Source organism: Bos indicus x Bos taurus, chromosome 2, assembly GCF_003369695.1.
Source record: "Bos indicus x Bos taurus breed Angus x Brahman F1 hybrid chromosome 2, Bos_hybrid_MaternalHap_v2.0, whole genome shotgun sequence".
Lineage (NCBI taxonomy): Eukaryota > Metazoa > Chordata > Mammalia > Artiodactyla > Bovidae > Bos > Bos indicus x Bos taurus.
Window position 1 is genome coordinate 3,493,757 of NC_040077.1, and position 21,145 is coordinate 3,514,901.

A 21,145-nucleotide genomic window follows, 5' to 3' on the forward strand; every position below is an offset into this window, starting at 1 on the left:
GTTCAACAGAGGCCACAGGACTGGAAAACGTCAGTTTTCATTCCAATCCCAAAGAAAGCAATGCCAAAGAATGTTCAAACTACCATACAATTGCACTCATTTCACATGCTAGCAAGGTAATGCTCAAATTCCTTAAAGCTAGGCTTCAGCAGTACATAAATCGAGAATTTCCAGATGTAAAAGCTGGATTAAGAAAACACAGAGGAGCCAGAGATCAAATTTCCAACATTCAGTGGACTATAGAGAAGGCAAAGGAATTCCAGAAAAATGTCTATTTCTGCTTCACTGACTATGATTAATTAATTAAAAGACGCTTGATCCTTGGAAGAAAAGCTATGACAAACCTAGACAACATATTAGAAAGCAGAGACATAACTTTTCTAATAAAGGTGCATAGGGTCAAAGCTATGGTTTATCTGGCAGTCATGTACAGATGTGAGAGTTGGCCTTAAAGAAGGCCATGAGCATGTCAATGTATGACAAAACCACTACATTACTGTCAAGTAATTAGCCTCCAATTAAAATAAATAAATTTAAAAAAAATAAAGAAAGATGAGCACTGAAAAATTGATGCTTTCAAACTGTGGTGCTATGGAAGACTCTTGAGAATCCCTTGGACAGCAAGGAAATCAAACCAGTCAACCCTAAGGGAAATCAGCCTTCAATATTCATTGGAAGAACTGATGCTAAAACTGAAGCTCCAATACTTTGGCCACCTGATGAGAAGAGCTAATTCACTGGAAAAGACCCTGATGCTGGGAAAGATCAAAGGCAGGAGGAGAAGGGGCAACAGAGGATGAGATGGTTGGATGGCATCACTGACTCAGTGGACATAAGTTTTAGCAAACTTCAGGAGATAGTGAAGGACAGGGAAGCCTGGCATGCTGCAGTCTACGGGGTCGCAAAGAGTCAAAGACACAATTTAGTGACTGAACAACACTTTTTAGTAATGTAAAAGCTTTTCAAAAATTAATTTAAAATTATTTTGAAAGGAAAATTTGAGAACGAGAGTACTGCTCACCTCCACTGCCACATCTAGCCTTGCCTAAGACTGCAGCCTTGACTAGCCCTTGTTGTCCTGAGAAGCCACTCCACACCTCACGCAGGCCCATGCTACTGTCTTCCCCACAAGCAGTAGGAGTCGTATTTTCACTGTCAGATTCACCATCAGGTTCCTGCCTTATCAGACTCCCAAGGTCCAATCTATTAATGGATTAAAGTCCTCAGTAGGGCACACCTAAGCCTCACAGCTGACTCTGCCAGCCTTCCCAGGGCCAACAATGACTATCCTTTGTAACTCTGCCCTGTAAGCTGCCCTGTGACCCTGGCAGATGATCTAAAGCCTGACTCCTCGGAGTGTAATCCCCAGACCAGCAGCATCTGCACTGGTCAGAGATGGAAAGTCCAGCCCTGGCTCAGAACTTCCAACTCAGAATCTGCCTTGTGACATGACCCTGGGTCACTTGGATGGACACTAAGTTTTGAGAGACTTTCTGAGCTTCAGATTTCTCTGTTAATAGTAACAACCACACCTGCCTTTCCAGTTTCCAGGAGGACTGAGTGAATCACACTACAAGGCCACCTGCTCAATGGCTGTCACTTAGTAAGGTTATTCATGAACGTCCCTCTCCTGACTCCTGGCCCTGCTCCCCAGTCATTCCTGGCAAACCTCAGGCATGGTCAGTAAAAAGGTTTGCCGGCAAATCTGAACAGCCATCCTGGACGGCTGGATGACTGACTTCACAGAGTTGGAAATGTCACTGGAACCTCCAGAGCATGCAACATGGCCAGGAGAGAAGGCTGAGCTTGCCGTCTGTCAGCATCTCAAGACCCACTCCTTGCCCACTCCCCCGATCCTTGTGCTAATAATGGCAAATATAATGAATTCTGTGATGACCTAGAGGGGTGGGATGCAGGGGTGGGAGGGAAGTTTAAGAGGGAGGGTTCGTATATTTATGGTTAAGACTGACGCACTGTCGCACAGCAGAAACCAACACAACATCGTAAAGCAATTAAAATAATAATGACAAATACATTCCCACATTCATTTGAATATGGCATTTCCAGCTGGGTCATCATCCCTGGTGTGTCACCTTGCTCTGAGGATAAAATGTAGATTGAAACTTACCATGAATTCATCTGTCTGCCAACACTAAAAGAGATGGGACACAGAGAGGCCTTCTATACGGAAAACATTTGCACTTCCTCCTCTCCCTGTCTTCCCAATTTTTCTTTCCCTTCTCCTGTCACCCTTTTTATCTTCCTCTGGAGAGATGATTTTCCCTCCAGGCAGTTGTCATTAGCTCCCAGGCAGTTGTGAAGATCAGCCGGCTACTGGTCTGTGAACTGGCTGATCCACAGAAGAAGCAGGGCTTCCTCCTAGCTCCCATAGGCCTCCCAAGCCTCCTTTCTGGACCTGGTTGTCACTGAAGCCCAGGGGAAGCTCTGTGGGCTGACAGACAACAGTAGTAGTTCCCCAAATGCCTGCCACTGCACCCCACCCCCACTACACACACAGGCACCACTTCCTTTGTGCCAGCTAATCCACTAGACACTCTGTGCAGTCTCCTGTAATCCTCTAAACCACTCTAGGGCCAGGAGAAAAGATCCCACCAGACCCCCTTCCACAGGTGAGACCCCAGGGAAGAGACTTGGTCTTTCAGGGAAAGCAGAGTAAGGATGCTGGTCCTGAGAGCTGGGGCTTTGGCAGGGGTGCTCATGCCTCCAATATCTCCCCCTCCTCACAAGGACCTTGGGATCTGCCTGGGATGTCAAATCGATGATGTAGCATGACCCAGGCTCTCCGGATTTCCAAAGAGCCCTCCCCTGGCCTCCCTCAAGGAGAAAGCACTGCCTCTTGTGTAAGAGAGAGTCAGGGTTAACAAAAGACAGTGGCAGCTCTCCTCTGGAGCCAGATGGAGTCCCTAAGAGCGTGCTAAGAGTTAACACAAAACAATGGCAGCTCTCCTCAAGAAGATGGAGCCAGATGGAACCCCCTAAAAGCAAGTTACTGCTTAAAAATCCAGTGTCAAGTGACAGTGTAGCCAGCACTCTGAGCAGTAATTGGCATTAAGAGAGGCTTGGAACTGCAAACCAGTGATTTTCAGTTGATATAAAAAAAGGTAATTGACATTAAGTGCTGTTTGGAGCGGCAAACTAGTAATTTGCAAATGACATTCAGTAAGAAATCATTTACGTCTATTGACATTAAATAGGCGTGAGGTCACAGAGCTTGGGCAAAGGAGCAGGGGCTAGAAGGAGCTGGGAGACCATTAGGATCACAGACGCTTCACCCTCAGCGCCTCTTCCTGAGTAGTTGCTCTGCTCCAGGAAGGGTCTATCGGGGACCAGACGATGCTCCCCACCTTACAACCCCTCCCTCCTCACCCATCTCTTCTCAGATGAATTCTGTCACTTCCCTCAGGAGAAAATGTCTTCCCCACCAGGCGCCAGCCCCCACCCCACCGCTGATCCCTCGGCTTGGAGGCTCCCGCGTGTCACGAGGCGCAGCCCGCCCCAGGAAGCCTCGGGCTGCAGGACCTCGCCCGCGCTCCACCACATCACCCCTTCCAGCTGCCTGGCGACCCTCCAAACGGAGACCCGAGGCCAGCGCACGCTGCAGTGTGATGAGCCAGCGCGTCTGCTGTTCTGATTAAGGGAGTTCATAAAAGAAAGGGAACAAACACGCTGCAGATGATCTGGGAACGGAAGGACTTGTCCAATGACGGTCGGAAGCAGCAGCCTACCCGCCTTCCTCCCACCCCCAACCCGACCCCGACCCCGACCGCAATTCTGACCCCTGAGGGCTGATGTTGGTGCTGACCTTCTGCACTGGCAGAGCAGGAGGCACCACAGCTGTGATTGCTGGCTGTGGCTGAAGCTGCAGGGAGGAAGCCCCCTGCCGCCCCACCCCCAGCACTGCCTGGGGAAGGCTGCCTTGTTGGTGAGCTCTTCCTAATCTATTCTGTAATAGATGAGAGTGAGCCTCTTAGCTCCCAAAGCTCGATTCTCAGGACATCTGCCGGTGCTGGAGCGTACATGGCTTTTGCAGTGCCTACAACTACACCCTGGATGCATATTAACAGTCACATTATAGATGGGGTCTTACATGGCTAGATGGAGTACACCTTAAGTGAAAGAAGCACAGAAGAAATGAAGCCTGGCTCCCTCTGCACCTGCAAACCAGCACACTTTATACTTCAAAACAGCCCCTGTTAAACTTGAGACCCCTGGATCGTCCTGTAAACTAAGTTCTCAGCCCCTTCCTGGGGACCTCTGGAGCCTTTCCCACCAGGCACCTGCCTGAGCAGGTTTTGGATGGAAGGGGCAAAGAGGTAGACAGCTTTTTCTGGCTGCACCACTAAGAAGAGAGAGGGGAAAGCACTGAGCCGGATCTTGTCTCCAGAATCAGTGTGTAAATAAAACATGACCCCTTTTCAAGAAAAAGAAACATGTCACCAGGGAATGCGTTCCTTCTTCTTGGGAACTTGAGTTTCCCAAACAGTGCTCTTTTGGAATCTGTTGAAATTACAGGAAAGGAAAATCAAAATCCCCTTGGTCCAGGGCAAAAATGGAAAAGAAACCTAGGTAGAGTAAACTATAACCATAACCCTTATCTCCCTTTCTTTCTTCCTAAGGGCACATGTTACCTGGGCCCAGGGCACCCTGACCCACCACTGGCTCAGGTCCTGCTTCCAGGCTAGAGACCTAGAAACCAGAAGGAGGGCCTAGCAGTGACCAACAAAGAGGTAAAGGAGGGCCAGGGGGTGCCGAAGGTCCTGCATCAGGTGCATTGTAGAGGTCAGAGTTGGAAATGAAATAAGGGAGAAAGATGAAAAATTAAGAAAAAAGGTGAAAAAATAAAAAGGAAAACAGTCATCTTCCTCAAAAAAAAATATGAGTTAAGGTCAGGAACAGCAGACTATTAAAACCTCTTCTAAAAGTACCAAGTAATTCAACTGGAATAGTAATAAAGTGAGAGGCACAGTCTTGGAATGAAAAGAAGCAGAATGATCACTGCTGGCAAACAATATGCTTTTATGCATGGAAGATCAAAGAGAATTGACAGGAAACCACAGACTCAGTAAAAGACTTGGATTAAGTGGCTGGTTAAACGATAAATATACACAATTGCTTATAAATTGAGTGTTCTTTTAAACAATAGTAAAATTAGAAATGGAGTAAACATATGAAAAACAGAAGCCATGCACAGCAGCAAACCAACCCATAGCATGTCTAGAGATACCTTAAAAATAATGTATCAGCCTGTCTGAATAATGCCACGCATGCATGCATGCTAAGTCACTTCAGTGGTATCCAACTATTCACAACATTATGGACCCTAACCCACCAGGCTCCTCTGTCCATGGGATTCTCCAAGCAAGAATACTGGAATGGATTGCTGTGCCCTCCTCCAGGGAATCTTCCCAACCCAGATATCAAACCTGAGTCTCTTTCACATTTCCTGCATTGGCAGGCGGGTTCTTTACCACTAGCAGTACCTGGCAAGCCACTAAGAATGCCCTGACACCCTGCTAAGGACACAAATGCTTTGAGTAGGTGTCCAAACCCACCTTGATCCAGGACTGTAAAACTGAATACTGTAAACATGTCAATTTTCCTTAAATTAGCAAGTTAAGTCAAATTAAAACTTACATGGGTATTTTAAAAATTGATTTTCTTGAGCTAGACAAAGTCATTCACTTGGATAATTAAAATTGAAAATATGAAGAATAAAGAAGGACTTGCCTAATTAAAACATTTTATAAAATTAAAGTAATGATATAATTGTTATTATTTTAGGAGAAAAATTTTATTATTTTTGAGAAGAATAATATAATATGTATTATCAGGTTGGAGAAGAACTTTATAAACATATCACTATAGCAAAATAAAGAAAACAAAAATATAGGAGAATTTATTAAATAATGGCTTTATCATTTCATATGAGGAGCTAAGTATAGACCATTTAATACACGATGTTGCAAATGAAGTGAAAGTGAAAGTCACTCAATCGTGTCCTACTCTTTGCGACCTCATGGACTACATAGTCCATGGAATTCTCCAAGCCAGAATACTGGAGTGGGTAGCCTTTCCCTTCTCCAGGGGATCTTCCCAACCCAGGGATCGAACCCAGGTCTCCCGCATAGCAGGAGGATTCTTTACCAACTGATCTATGTTAAGAGCACCACAAACCATTTTTTAAAATGTAAAGTTGGAACTTTCCTCCAGTTACTTGTTACAACAATACTAATCACAGATTTACAATGAAAATAAAAATGGAGGCATGGTGAGAGAAGAGAAAAAGACACTAGATATACTAAAACTATATGAGCTTTAGTTTAAAATATTGGAGTTGGGAAGATCTTCTTTAAAATAACATCTTTAAAATAACATCTAGGTATCACCTTGCACAGGACCAAGTCCCAGAAGATACTTGATAGAGATTGGACTCAACTCCAGCCTAGTATCCCTTGCATCCCTGGATGGGTCTCTGGAATGCCTCAATTCCAGATCAACAGTGTATCTAGAGATTTGGGCAGATTTGATAGGCCTCGAATGCCATTCTGAAGAGTCTTGCATTTAGTGTGAGAGCCCAGGCCAGGGAGCTGGGACTTTGAAAGGACATGGGCAGTCCAGATGCAGATTATTCTGATGGCCACAGTCTGGGGGGACTCTGTGTGTGTGTGTGTGTGTGTGTGTGTGTGTGTGATATATAAATGGAGAGAGATTGACAGATTTCTCCAGGTTAGAGTTAGGGCAGAGAATGGCAGGTCCTGAAAATACTCAAATCTATAGATGTGATAGGCCTCTGTAGATAGTATCATATGATGCCCTAAAGCCCTCAACAAAAACTCCCTGTACTTTACATAGCCAGAAAGCAGAGAACTACCATATGCAGGGGGCTCTTAAGTGTGGTCAAAGGGCATATCACTGGTAACCACATAGGTGGAGGAATGGGGAGTTTTCCTGACCATACTACATAACCTGGGTGTATAGAGCCCCAGAAAAGACTGAGGTTGAATTTCCTGCCTTCCTGGCAGAGACTGAGTAGATCTGAATTTGATTAAAGCAAATACAGAAATGTGACATCTCTTTGTGCATCCGAGACTGGGAGTAAGATCCTTAGCGGATATAGATGTATCACAATTTATTTCACCACTTTACCATTGATATCTTTAGCTGTCTCATTTTTCTCCATCAGAAATAATTATTTTACAATTTTACTCATAAAGCCTTTCATTTCTGATTAATTATTTAATCCAAATTCCTAGAGGTATAATTACTAGATCAAAGGCATAAAGTTCTGAGGTCATAAGTGTGGGTCTCTGAAGCTATAGAATTAATGTGCTTCTAAGAGGACACAGGGGGTTCCCTTGTGGATCAGCTGGTAAAGAATCTGCCTGCAGTGCTAGAGACCTGGGTTTGATCCTGAAGATTCCCTGGAGAAGAGAAAGGCTACCCACTCCAGTATTCCCTGATAACTCAGTTGGTAAAGAATCTGCCTGCAGTGCAGGAGACCCCGGTTTGATTCCTGGATTGGGAAGCCTACCAACTTCCCAATACTACCCACTCCAGTATTCTGGCCTGGAGACGTCCATGGACTTATATAGTCCATGGTGTCGCAAAGAGTCAGACATGACTGAGTGACTTTCACTTTCAAGAGGAGACAGAAGAGAGCTCAACCTTCTCCCATCTCCACCTCCAACAAGGTCTCCTTAAAAGGCCATGTGTGAACATTGTAAGAAGTGACCATCTTTAAAACTTACTACAAAGATAATCAGACTCTGGTATTGGCCTAAGATTAGACATATAGATCAGTAGGAAAGAATTTAGAGTCCAGAAAAAAGCCATTACATTTACTGTCAATTGAATTTTGTCAAGGATGCCAAGACATTTCAATGAGGAACAAATAATCTTTTCAACAAATGATGCTGGATCTGCTGGATACCCATATGCAAAAGAATGAAGTTGGACTTCCTCCTCACAGCATACACAAAATCTAACTCTAATGCATCATTTACTTAAGGATAAGAGCTAAAACTATAAAACTCTTAAAAGAAAACATAGGAGCAAATCTTCATGACCGTGAGTTAAGCAAAGCATTCTTAGATGACACCAAAAACACAAGTAACAAAAGAAGGAAAGTAGACAAGTTGAACTTCATCAAAATTTAAAACTTTTGTGATTTAAAAGATACTACCAAGAAAGTAAAAAGATAATTCCTCCACAGAATAAGAGGGACATTTTGCAAATAATTGATGTGATGATAAGTGACCCAATTAAAATATGGGATAAGGACCATACTTTATAATATATAAAAGGACAATTCTCCAAAAATGTTCAAATGACCAATAGCACACAAAAACATGTTCCAAAGCACCAACTATCAGGGAAATGCAAATCAAAACTAAAATTGGATACCATTTTATTCACACCAGGATGGCTATAATGATAGTTTTCTTAAAAGAAAAAATAACTGTTGAAAAGGATGTAGAGAAATTGGAATTCTCATATATCATTGATGAGAAGGTAAAATGTTTCAGCCACTATGGAAAACAGTGTGGCAGTTCCTAAAAATGCTGAACATAGAAATTCCATTCCTGGCTATATACCCAGATCCAAATAGGTCCACACAAAACTTGTATACCAATGTTCATAACAGCATTATCATAATTGCCAAAGTGTGGAAACAAGCCAAATGCCTAGCAAATGATGAATGGATAAATAAAATGTGATATATCCATACAGTGGAATAGTATTTGATAATTAAAAAGGAGTGAAATATTGATACATGCTACAACATTCAGTTCAGCTCAGTTCAGTTACGTCTGACTCTTTGAAGCCAGGCTTTCCTGTCCACCACCAACTCCCAGAGCTTGCTCAAACTCATGTCCATTGAGTCGGTGGTGCTATCTAACCATCTCATCTTCAGCCATCACCTTCTCCCCCACCTTCAATCTTTCCCAGCATCAGGGTCTTTTCCAATGAGTCAATTCTTCACATCAGGTGGCCAAAATATTGGAGCTTCACCTACAGCATAAGTCCTTCCAATGAATATTCAAAACTGATTTCCTTTAGGATTGACTGGTTTGATGTTCATGCAGTCCAAGGGACTCTCAAGAGTCTTCTCCAACACCACAGTTCAAAAGCATCAATTCTTTGGTGCTCAGTTTTCTTTATAGTTCAACTTTCACATCCATACATGACTACTGGAAAAACCATAGCTTTAACTAGATGGACCTTTGTTGGCAAAGTAATGTCTCTGTTTTTTAATACGCTGTCTAGTTTGGTTCCCTGGTAGCTCGGACGATAAAGCATCTGCCTACAATGCGAGAGACCCAGATTCGATCCCTGGGTCGGGAAGATCCCCTGGAGAAGAAAATGGCAACCCACTCCAGTACTCTTGCCTGGAAAATCCCATGGACTGAGGAGTCTGGTATGCTACAGTCCATGGGGTCCCAAAGAGTTGGACATGACTGAGCGACTTCACTTCATACTTCATACTTCTAGGTTGGTCATAACTTTTCTTCCAAGGAGAAACCATCTTTTAATTTCATGGCTGCAGTCACCATCTGCAGTGATTTTGAAACCCAAGAAAATAGATCTGTCACTGTTTCCATTGTTTCCCCATCTATTTGCTATGAAGTGATGGGACTGGATACCACAATCTTTGTATTTTGAATGTTGGGTTTTAAGCCAGATTTTTCACTCTCCTCTTCCCCCTACATCAAGAGACTCTTTAGTTCTTCTTCACTTTCTGTCATAAGGGTGATGTCATCTGCATATCTGAGATTATTGATTTTCTCCTGGCAATCTTGATTCCAGCTTGTGCTTCATCCAGCCTGGCATTTTCCATGATGTACTCTGCATATGGAGAAGGAAATGGCAACCAACTCCAGTGTTCTTGCTTGGAGAATTCCATGGACAGAGGATCCAGGTGGGCTATAGTCCATGGAGTCACAAAGAGTCAGCCATGACTGAGCAACTGAACACGCAAACTCTGCATTTAAGTTAAGTAAGCAGGGTGACAGTATATAGCCTTGATTCACTCCTTTGCCAATTTGAAACCATTCCATTGTTCCATGTCTGGTTCTAAGTGTTGCTTCTTGACCTGCATACAGATTTCTCAAGAGGCAGCTAAGGTTGTCTGGTATTCCCATCTCTGTAAGAATTTTCCACAGTTTTTTGTGATATCCACAAAGGTTTTAGTATATCAATGAAGCAGAAGTAGATGTTTTTCTGGAATTCTCTTGCTTTTTCTATGATCCAGTGGATGTCTGCAATTTGATATTTTGTTCCTCTGCTACAACACTGATGAATCTTAAAATGAAAGAAACCAGGAACAAGCAACCATGTATTATATAATTTTCTTTATATAAAACATCCTAAAGAGATTAATCTATAGAGACAAAACATAGGTTATTGTTTGCCTGGAACTCAGGGCAGAAGGAAATGGAGAATAAATCCTAATGGGTATGAAATTTCTCTTTGAGCTGATAAAAATGTTTTAATATGGCTTTGATGATAGTTACCCAGCTGTGTGAATGTACCAAAACTATTGAATTGTACTTTTATGTGCACAAATTGTATGGTGTATGAATTATATATCAATAAGGCTGTTATTTTTTTAATGAGATAGGCATGCAATGGCCAGCTATTCAATTCTTCACCCATGCACAAATAGGATTTTCTTTTCCTACTGTGCAATATCTATTTACATTATGTCAGTGAACTAATTTGTCTTAATATGTTTGAAATTATTCAGATATAACATATATAAAGGCAACAATTAAGCTGTAAAAGCAAGGACTCTACGGTCTATATAATTTAAAACAAAATAAACAGCAACAAAACTCGCTGACTTCATTGTATTTCACCAGAATGAGTAACTTTCTCATTGTTGTTGTCTAAACCACTGTCATTTTACTATTTAAAAAAATAATAACTTGTTTTTTTAATTTTTTCTGTTATTTTTTAGTAGTGAACTAAAACATTTCTGCCAAGTGTCTATTAATAGGTTATTTAAATGTCTTTTTTCCAGTTTGAAATGCTACCACTATAGATGTTTTCTCATTTCTTTGTATTAATGGCTTCGCCCTTATCATATTTTTAATTTTGCTTCTTGTTTTTAAAATCTTAATAACATCATAAAGGCTATTTTTGTATGTAACTTCAAGTAAACATAATTTTAACAGCTACGTGATAGCCTTTTAATGTCTGTAAAGTGATTCACTGATTTCCTTGATGCTGAAATTTTAGATTATTTCTTTGCTTTCTCATACATTGACTCACATACATGCACACACAACGGCAACACCAATAAAACCTTTGGTGTGAAACCATGTCAAAATTTAGGTTATTTATGTGGAAAAATGTCTAGAAATAGAAATGCTGTTTGCTAAAATGTGAGCCATCTCTTGGTACTTGACAAAACTTTACAAAGTCTTTATGAAAGACTTATATTAATCTACATTCATTCCTCCATTTCTCCAGAACTTTGAGTGCTTTTGTGTTCAGTTCAGTTCAGTTCAGTTGCTCAGTCATGCCCAACTCTTTGCGACCCCATAGACAGCAGCACACCAGGCCTCCCTGTCCATCACCATGTCCACCATGTCCAACAAAACCCATGTCCATTGAGTTGGTGGCACCATCCAACCATCTCATCCTCTGTCGTCCCCTTCTCCTCCTGCCTGCAATCTTTCCAGCATCAGGGTCTTTTCAAATGAGTCAGCTCTTCGCATCAGGTGGCCAAAGCATTGGAGTTTCAGCTTCAACATCAGTCCTTTCAATGAACACTCAGGACTGATCTCCTTTAGGATGGACTGGCTGGATCTCCTTGCAGTCCAAGGGACTCTCAAGAGTCTTCTCCAGCACCACAGTTCAAAAGCATCAATTCTTTGGTGCTCAGCTTTCTTTACAGTGCAACTTTCACATCCATACATGACCACTGGAAAAACCATAGCTTTGACTAGATGGACCTTTGTTGGCAAAGTAATGTCTCTGCTTTTTAATATACTGTCTAAGTTGGTCATAACTTTCCTTCCAAGGAGTAAGTGTCTTTTAATTTCATGGCTGCAGTCACCATCTGCAGTGATTTTGGAGCCCAGAAAAATAAAGTCAGCCACTGTTTCCACTGTTTCCCCATCTATTGCCATGGAGTGATGGGACCAGATGCCATGATCTTAGTTTTCTGAATGTTGAGCTTTAAGCCAACTTTTTCACTCTCCTCTTTCACTTTCATCAAGAGGCTCTTTAGTTCTTCTTCACTTTCTGCTAAAGTGGTGTTATCTGCATATCTGAGGTTACTGATATTTCTCCTGGCAATCTTGATTCTAGCTTGTGCTTCCTCCAGCCCAGAATTTCTCATGATGTACTCTGCATATAAGTGCTTTTGTGTTTTATCTGCTAAAAGGAAAAACCCATGCCTACTTTTAATGCTCAAGAAAACTAGCTACTCTGAAAATTTTTTCTGCTACAGAGGCTGCACCACTCTGCTCAGCATGACCCCTGGATGGCTTGTGTTTTCACACCATGTCTTTGGTTGATGTAGGATCTGCTCATGTGCTGTTCACACTGCAGTGCATTGACCCCAAATTTAACAGCATGGTATCTGGAAACCACCAGTCCAAGGAAATAGTGTGCTGCCTTGTGGGATGCTGTTTCTGGACACCCACAGCAGGTATTCTAAACAGGAGTATATATTCCCAGTGGTACTTTGGGCTGGATGCAGAATATGTCCTGGTATTACCAGTTCCTGATCTGCATGTATTATACAAACTGAAAGTTAGAGACAAGGGATCTTCTTCCAGATTATTCTTAAATCTGTACTTGGCATTTTCTGCCACATCCCCCACTGTGATCTTCACATGTCAAGGAACAGGAAGAGAAAGAAAAATTCAACCACACAGTTCACTGCAGGACACCCTTGTAGGGGCCCTGGAGACTGGGTCAAAGCAACGTCAGTCAAAAGGAAACAGCCTGTTCCCACAAAGTGTCCTGGGGGAGAGCTGTTCACCCTATTTTCTGCCAAATTAGAGTGATGTTGCCTACAAATGTGCTAGAGAGCATCTTCAAATGAAAGAGCAGCACGGCTGAGCACCATGCACAGCTTAATTGAAAGAGTATTTTGGGAAGAGAGCACCATATGCTTTATATTTGCATCTAGACTATAAATATCCCAGTAACAACTTGAGTCCATAAATACTACATTCAGAATGCTTGGCTGGAAACATCTTTCACTACTCACAGTCATCTGTTTACCAGTGTGATTGTTCATTGCCCTCCCCATTGTGCAGAATTATCCTCATGATCAGGGTCATGTTGGGAAACAAGTGGGTGCTCACAGATCCAGGAATGGCTGGGTGGCCTATCCTCTGCACCCTGTGCTCTGAACCTGGCTTTCAGGCCATTCAAGCCTGAAAGGGACAGATGGCACTTCTTTAGTTAAATCTTGGGAAGAAAGACATGGAATCTTTAACAAAACTTTAAAAAGACTGCATTAAAAGAAGAGCTCTGTGCATTTGCAAAATTAACCTTTATCCAGTGTGTTCCATGTGACAAGAACAGTAATAAGAACTTTTTATTTTTCATTTTCACTACAAATTTCTGTTGCTGGTATTATCTGTGTTCCACCAATAGGGAAGCCAAGGCTTGGCAAAGTTAAGAAGCTCACCGTGTGATCAGTCAGGGTTCTAACCTGAGGTTTACTAATACCAAACCTTGCTATAACTAGGGAAAAGCAGACAGCTCTAAAGCACTACCATCTCTATGAGCCAAAGGATTAGAAATGACCACTTCAGCTTTCTGAAAGCTGAGCAAGCACATTTACAGAGTGAGTTAACATACACACTCTTAATTTCTACTTAGCATTCTCCAAAAAAATATTTAGAAAAAGTATTAGTGTCTCCATTTGCCAGACAAGAAAAGTGATGCTCAGAGAGGGAAAGTGAGGGGACAGGGGCAAATGAGTTGCATGAACTGAATTTTGCTTTCCCAATATCATGCTGTCCTATCCTAAGACACAGTGGGATAGCAGTGGGATAGCTCTCCCCTATAGCTGAGCATCTTAGGACCAGGCCCACTGTCCTCCACATTCTTTCTTGCCCTGCCTGACTACTCTCTAACAATCTTGGCATGGAGTTACTCTGATAGAGAGCCTCTCTCTTCTCATGTCCCAACCCAACCACTCCTCAGAGTCCAAAATGTCCCAGGATCAGTTAAAATGGCAAATCTGGGAAGCTAACATCAGGAAGCTTGAAAGATGCTGATTGACATCAGCCAAAATCAGGGGAGAATGGATAGATATCCTTAGGAAATTTTAGGAAGCAAAAATGTCAGGATGGTTGATAATATGTGCCTGTTGAGAATGAAAGCCCACCATGGGCCTGGCAATCCTGCAGTCTTACCAAGAGTACTTGGCTGCCTGGCAGGTCAGCCTGGATGATGAGAGATTTCTGAGGCACCTAAGCATGTCAAAGTGACCATGGAATGACCTATCATGCAACTACTGTTTGCTGCAACATCTGCTATTTGCTCAGAAAGTCACGGGCTTTTGGCCAGGGTTCCTCAGCTGCAACACAAACTCACTATGTGTGTGGCGTGGATCTGTGCCCATTACAGCCTCTGTGTGCTTGGGGACAAAGAACATAGCATAACTATGTTTACACAACGGCTGCTGCTATTACTGTAATATTCTTTCATCTCTGGTCCGAGTGTCTGGTTTTCCTGTTAGTGTTCATGTAACTAACCTGTTAGCTTGTAAGTGAGACAGAACCTCAGACCTTCACAAGGAGCGATCCTCCCAACTACACTCTATGTCTTTTGAAAGAGCCCAGAGGACATTCCTATCACCAAGACTATTTGGAGAGGAGAGTATTAGAGTCCTTGGAAGGCTCTGTCTTGGTTCTTCTCTGCAGAACAGGAACAGGTAGGGGGGTTGTGGGGGGGGCGGCAAGGAGTAGGTCCCTGATTTAAATGGAGTTGGCAAGATGCAAGCATGGCAGGGCCCACAGATATGTCAGAGGCAAGGAAGGCATGAGACTGTAACAGGCATCAGTTATAGACGCCTTAGGGGCATCAGGAAGGTCTGCCTCTAAGTTAATCAATGTTAGGGATCCAAGGATCCAAATAGATCTATTAGCCAATAAGGTTATATAAAACTTATTTATAAGTTTTAATGCCCTCCAGATTCATTTAAAAGGAGTCACAATTGAGCCCCAAATCAAAGTTATAGCTCTTAATTCAAATCTCAGACCTGAGCCCACTTCTCACCCACTCTCAGATGTGAGTTGGTAACCCATCCCTAGTCCTGAGTCTGCTCACCCACCTCTGCAGTCCTGAGTCTGTCACCCACGCCTAGACCCAAGTCTGTTACCTACATGCCAAAATCAATTTACTGCTCATCCATGTCCCAGAACTGAGTCTTCTAAATGGACATTTAGAAAACAGTGTGTTTATCACCAGGAGGCAAGGTCAATATGAACTGTATGCCAGTCTCTTCTCTTATTCATCTTTATAGTGTCACTGTGTTGGTACATGTCCATTCATTCATTCTGTCTCTATGTGCAGAACGTTCTTGCAGTTCCTGGAAATACAGAGGCAAACAAATCATCCTTTGTCCTACAGGACTCATAATTCTAGTGGGAAATTAAAAATTAGAATTATCAGAATTAGGGTAGGGATAATTACCCTTACCATAGGGCCTGTAACCTGCTAAAGACTGCAGATTCTAGGACTGGGCCACATCAGGCCAAATTACAGGGAAGGAGCACAGACCCAACTGTCAGCAGAAAATTGGAATAAAATTTACTGATCATGGAAGTGCCCACCAAAGCAAGACCCAGTTTTTCTACAGGCAGTATTTCCCATGGGGGAGCTTGCAAAAGCCTCTTATGCTTATCCATTAGAGGGCAGACAGAATGAAAACCACAATCACAGAAAACTAACCAAAATGATCACATGGATCATAGCCTTCTATAATTCAATAAAACTAGGAGCCATGCCATGTAAGGCCACAAAAAAACGGACGGGTCATGGAAGAGAGTTTTCACAAAACAGGGTCCACTGGAGAAGAGAATGGCAAACCACTTCAGGATTTTTGCCTTGAGAACCCCATCAGATAAGATCAGATCAGTCACTCAGTCGTGTCCGACTCTTTGCGACCCCATGAATCACAGCACTCCAGGCCTCCCTGTCCATCACCAACTCCCGGAGTTCACTATGACTCACATCCTTCGAGTCAGCGATGCCATTCAGCCATCTCATCCTCTGTCGTCCCCTTCTCCTCCTGCCCCCAATCCCTCCCAGCATCAGAGTCTTTTCCAATGAGTCAACTCTTCGCATGAGGTGGCCAAATGAAAAAGCAAAAAGATACAACACTGAAAGATGAATCCCCCAGGTCATTAGGTATCAAATATGCTATTGGGGAAGAGGAGAGAAATAGCTCCAGAAGGAATGATAAGGCTGAGCCAAAGTGGAAATGATGCCCAGTTGTGTATCTCTCTGGTGATGAAAGTAAAGTCTGACACTGTAAAAAACAATATTGCATAGGAACCTGGAATGTTAGGTCCATGAATCAAGGTAAATTGGAAGTGGTCAACAGGAGATGGCAAGAGTGAACATTGACCTTTTAGGAATCAGTGAACTGAAGTGGATGGGGATGGGCAAATTTAATTCAAATGACCATTATATCTATTACTGTGGGCAAGAATCCCATAGAATAATGGAGTAGCCTTCATAATCAACAAAAGAGTCCAAAATATAATACGTGGGTGCAACCTCAAAAATTACAGAATGACCTCATTTCATTTCCAAGTCAAACCATTCAACATCACAGTAATCCAAGTCTATGCTCCAACCACTAATGCCAAAGAAGATGAAGCTGAATGGTTTTATGTATACCTATAAGACCTTCTAGAACACCAAAAGAAGATGTCCTTTTCATCATAGAGGACTGGACTGCAATGGCAGGAAGTCAAGGGATACCTGGAATAACAGGCAAGTTTGGCCTTGGAGTACAAAATGAAGCAGGGCAAAGGCTAACAGAGCTTTGCCAAGAGAATGCAAAGATCATAGTAAACACCTTCTTTCAACAACACAAGAAATGACTCTACACAGGGACATCACCAGATGACCAACACTGAAATCAGATTGATAACATTCTTTGTAGCTAAAGATGAAGAAATTCCATACAGTCAGCAAAAACAAGACCGGGAGCTGGCTGTGGCTCACCTCATGAACTCCTTATTGCCAAATTCAGACTTAAATTGAAGAAAGTAGGGAAAACCATTAGGCCATTTAGGTATGACCTAAATCCCTTATGATTATACAGTAGAAGTGACAAAGAGATTCAAGGGATTAGATCTGATAGAGTGCCTAAAGAACTAGGGACAGAGGTTTGTAACATTGTACAGGAGGCAGTGATCAAAAGCACCCCCAAGAAACAGAAATGCAACAAAGCAAAATGGTTGTCTGAAGAGGCCTTACAAATATCTGAGAAAAGAGTGAAAGGCAAAGGAGAAAAGGAAATATATACCTATCTGAATGCAGAGCTCCAAAGGGCAGCAAGGAGAGATAAGAAAGCCTTCCTAAGTGAACAATGCAAAGAAATAGAGGAAAACACTAGAATGTGAAAGACTAGAGATCTCTTCAAGAAAATTAGAGATACCAAGGCAACATTTCATGAAAAGATGGGCACAATAGAGGAGAGAAACAGTATGGACCTAACAGAAGCAGAAGATATTAAGAAGAGGTGGCAAGAATACACAGAAGAATTGTACAAAAAAGATCTTAATGACTTGGATAACCATGATGGTGTGATCACTCACCTAGAGCCAGACATCCTGGAGTGAAGTCAAGTGGGTCTTAGGAAGCCTGACTATAAACAAAGTTAGTAGAGGTGATGGAATTCTGGTTGAGCTATTTCAAATCCTAAAAGATGATGCTGTGAAAGTGCTGCACACAACATGCCAAAAAATTTGGAAAACTCAGCAGTGGCCACAGGACTGGAAAAGGTCAGTTTTCATTCCAATCCCAAAGAAAGGCGATGCCAAAGAATGCTCATACTGCTCAAATGGGTTCATTTCACATGCTAGCTCAAAATCCTCCAAGCTCAGCTTCAACATTCTGTGAACCAAATGTACCAGCTGGATTTAGAAAAGGCAGAGGAACCAGAGATCAAATTACCAACATCCATTTGATCATAGAAAAAGCAAGGGAATTCCAGAAAAACATCTGTTTCATTGACTTCAACTAAAACCTTTGACTGTGTGGATCACAAACCATGGAATATTCTTAATGAGATGGGAATACCAGACCACTTGCCTTCTGAGAAATCTGTATGCAGGTCAAGAAGCAACAGCTAGAACCAGACATGAAACAATAGACTGGATCAAAATTAGAAAAGGAGTACATCAAGGCTGTACATTGTCACCCTGTTTATTTAACTTCTGTGCAGAGGACATCAGGCAAAATGCCAGGCTAGATGAAGCACAAACTGGAATCCAGATTGCTCAGAGAAATATCAATAACCTCACATATGCAGATGACACCACCTTTATAGCAGAAAGTGAAGAGGAATGAAAGAGCATCTTGATGAAGGTGAAAAAGGACAGTGAAAAATATGGCTTAAAACTCAACATTCAAAAAACAAAGATCATGGCATCCAGTTCCGTCACTTCGTGGCAAATAGATGGGGAAACGATGGAAACAGTGATAGACTTTTTATGTTTCTTGGGCTCCAAAATCACTGCAGTTTCTGAGTGCAGCCTCGAAATTTAAAGACACTTGTTCCTTGGAAGAAAAGCTATGACAAACCTAGAGAGCACATTAGAAACCAGAGACATTACTTTGCTGACAAAGGCCCGCCTAGTCAAAGCTATGGTTTTTCCAGTAGTCATTTGTGGGTGTCAGAGTTGGATCATAAAGAAGGCTGAGCACTGAAGAACTGATCCTTTCAAACTGTGGTGCTGGGGAAGACTCTTGAGAGTTCACTGGACAGCAAGGAGATCAAATCAGTTAATCCTAAAGAAAATCAACCCTGAATATTCATTGGAAGGTTTGATGCTGAAGCTGAAGCTGCAGTACTTTGGCCACCTGATGTGAAAAGTTGACTTATTGAAAAGAACCTGATGCTGGGAAAGATTGAGGGCAGGAGGGGAAGGGAACGACAGAGGATGAGATGGTTGGATAGCATCATCAAGTCAATGGTCATGTGTTTGCGCAAACTCCAGAACAGTAAAGGACAGGGAAGCCTGGTGTGCTGCTGTCCATGGGTCACAAAGAGTCAGGAACTGAACAGCAACAGAAAATTAGAATTATTTGCCATGGGATTTGCTTTGGCATTTCAGAATTTTGGCAAAAGCTTCAAGTTGAGAGCAATGGGTAATAAGTATTCCCATATTCCAGTTATATGTTAGGTACTGCTGATCCTAGTCCTTTTGACTCATCACTCATCTCTAACTTGAAAGAGTCCATGTTGGCAGACTTCTTTGAAGATTATAGAAAGAGAGGATTTTGTGGCCTGCTTCTACCTCAAGCCAGGTCAAATGAGAGCCCCTCTTTCAAAGAATTGTTTCAGTGTTTGGGGCTTCCCATTACAGGAACACTGCACTCAGGATGAGGGCTGAGATTAAATCTTGTGCATCCCACACTGTCTTAGGAGAGAGCCCCCAGTAGTCCTTGGGAGAAGGTGTCAGTTCTCCCCTGGACTGTGGGAGAGTACACAGCTGGAATAAAGGCAGGAGGCAGGGACTGGGCACTTCTATTAGGGTCAAGTGGGAAAAGAATGCAGGAATTTTCTTGGCCTCATCCTTGGTGAGGTTGGTGAGGCTCTGAGTGGTCTGAGTTCCACCTATGTTAACCACCCCATGCCAAGAGGGTTGCAGCCTAAGGTGAGAAGATTCCTGGATGGGGTTATGCTTTAGGGCATGGGAAGTGCAGAGACACTGACAGTAGTTTTGAAAGAACCTATTTATTCGTGAGCCCCAGGAAGGACCTAAGATGCTTCCTGAGACCAAGGGCTTTGACAAGAAAGAACTCCACAGAGAGCCAACCAAGTCAAAAGCCTTTAATTTCTTTACTTCTGATCCCTCTGAGCTGCCGCCAACCCTAAAGGAGCTATAAAGAGGTGAGGGAAAGCAGAAAGTAAAGACAAAGAATTAGACAGATGGCACATTAACTGTGCACTGCTAAACCCCACCCCAGGTCAGCCTAGAGGAATGAGGTGTGAGGCTTTAAGTTTGTTGTGTGATCACAATTTCAACTTAAGCTCAAACAAATGGCTTCCTTCCTGAAAGTCATCAGAAATTTATAGAATGTGAAATGCCATGAGTGGTAAGGAAGGGAGGAGTGATGTGTTTGAGGGCCAGTAGGAGAGAATGAAACTCTTTCTTAGCTGCCATCTAGCAAATATAGTCCATTGAGTAAACCAGTGTTGCAGAAAATATGTCATGTAATATGAAATGACTGACATGGCATAATGCCAGATAGTATCTAGTGCTTTGAACCAATCAAAAACAGGATTAGGGATAGTGGAGCATGGTGGGGAAGGGGAGGAGGGAGTGCCAGGCAGAGACTCTCTGCAGACCTGAATGAGGGAGCCTGCCATCAGGAAGACCAAGAGAAGAGTTCTCCATGCTAAGCATCTTTTGAATCCACTCACTCTCCAGAACCACTCTCATTTAAGTCACCTTCATTGCCAACCTGGACAACAGTCAGGACTTCCCAATTGGCTTCCCTGGTTACCATCTTACAATCCATCCTCTACCCTGCTGTGATCCTTCAGAAACAGCTTGTGCATGCACACCTCTACTTAAACCCTTCAGAAGCCTCCATTCAACCTTAGAATAAAATCTCTAAATCACTGGTGAGGTGTCAGTTGTCCCCAAGTATTCTCACCTGGACTGACTTCCTCTTGACTTCCTTCTTACTTCTCTGCCTGCTCTGGTCAAATATCTTTCAGCTTCTTGAAAAGCCCAAGCTCTCTTTTACTTTCAAGACTTTTTTCATCCTTCATTTATGTATAGGACAATTTTTCCACCATCTTCACAAAGCCAACTCTTTCTCATCCTCCAGAACTTGTCTGAAGACATCAATACAGCAGAGAAGTCTTCCTGGGCCCCTGAACAAAGGTATTTGTTCCTAT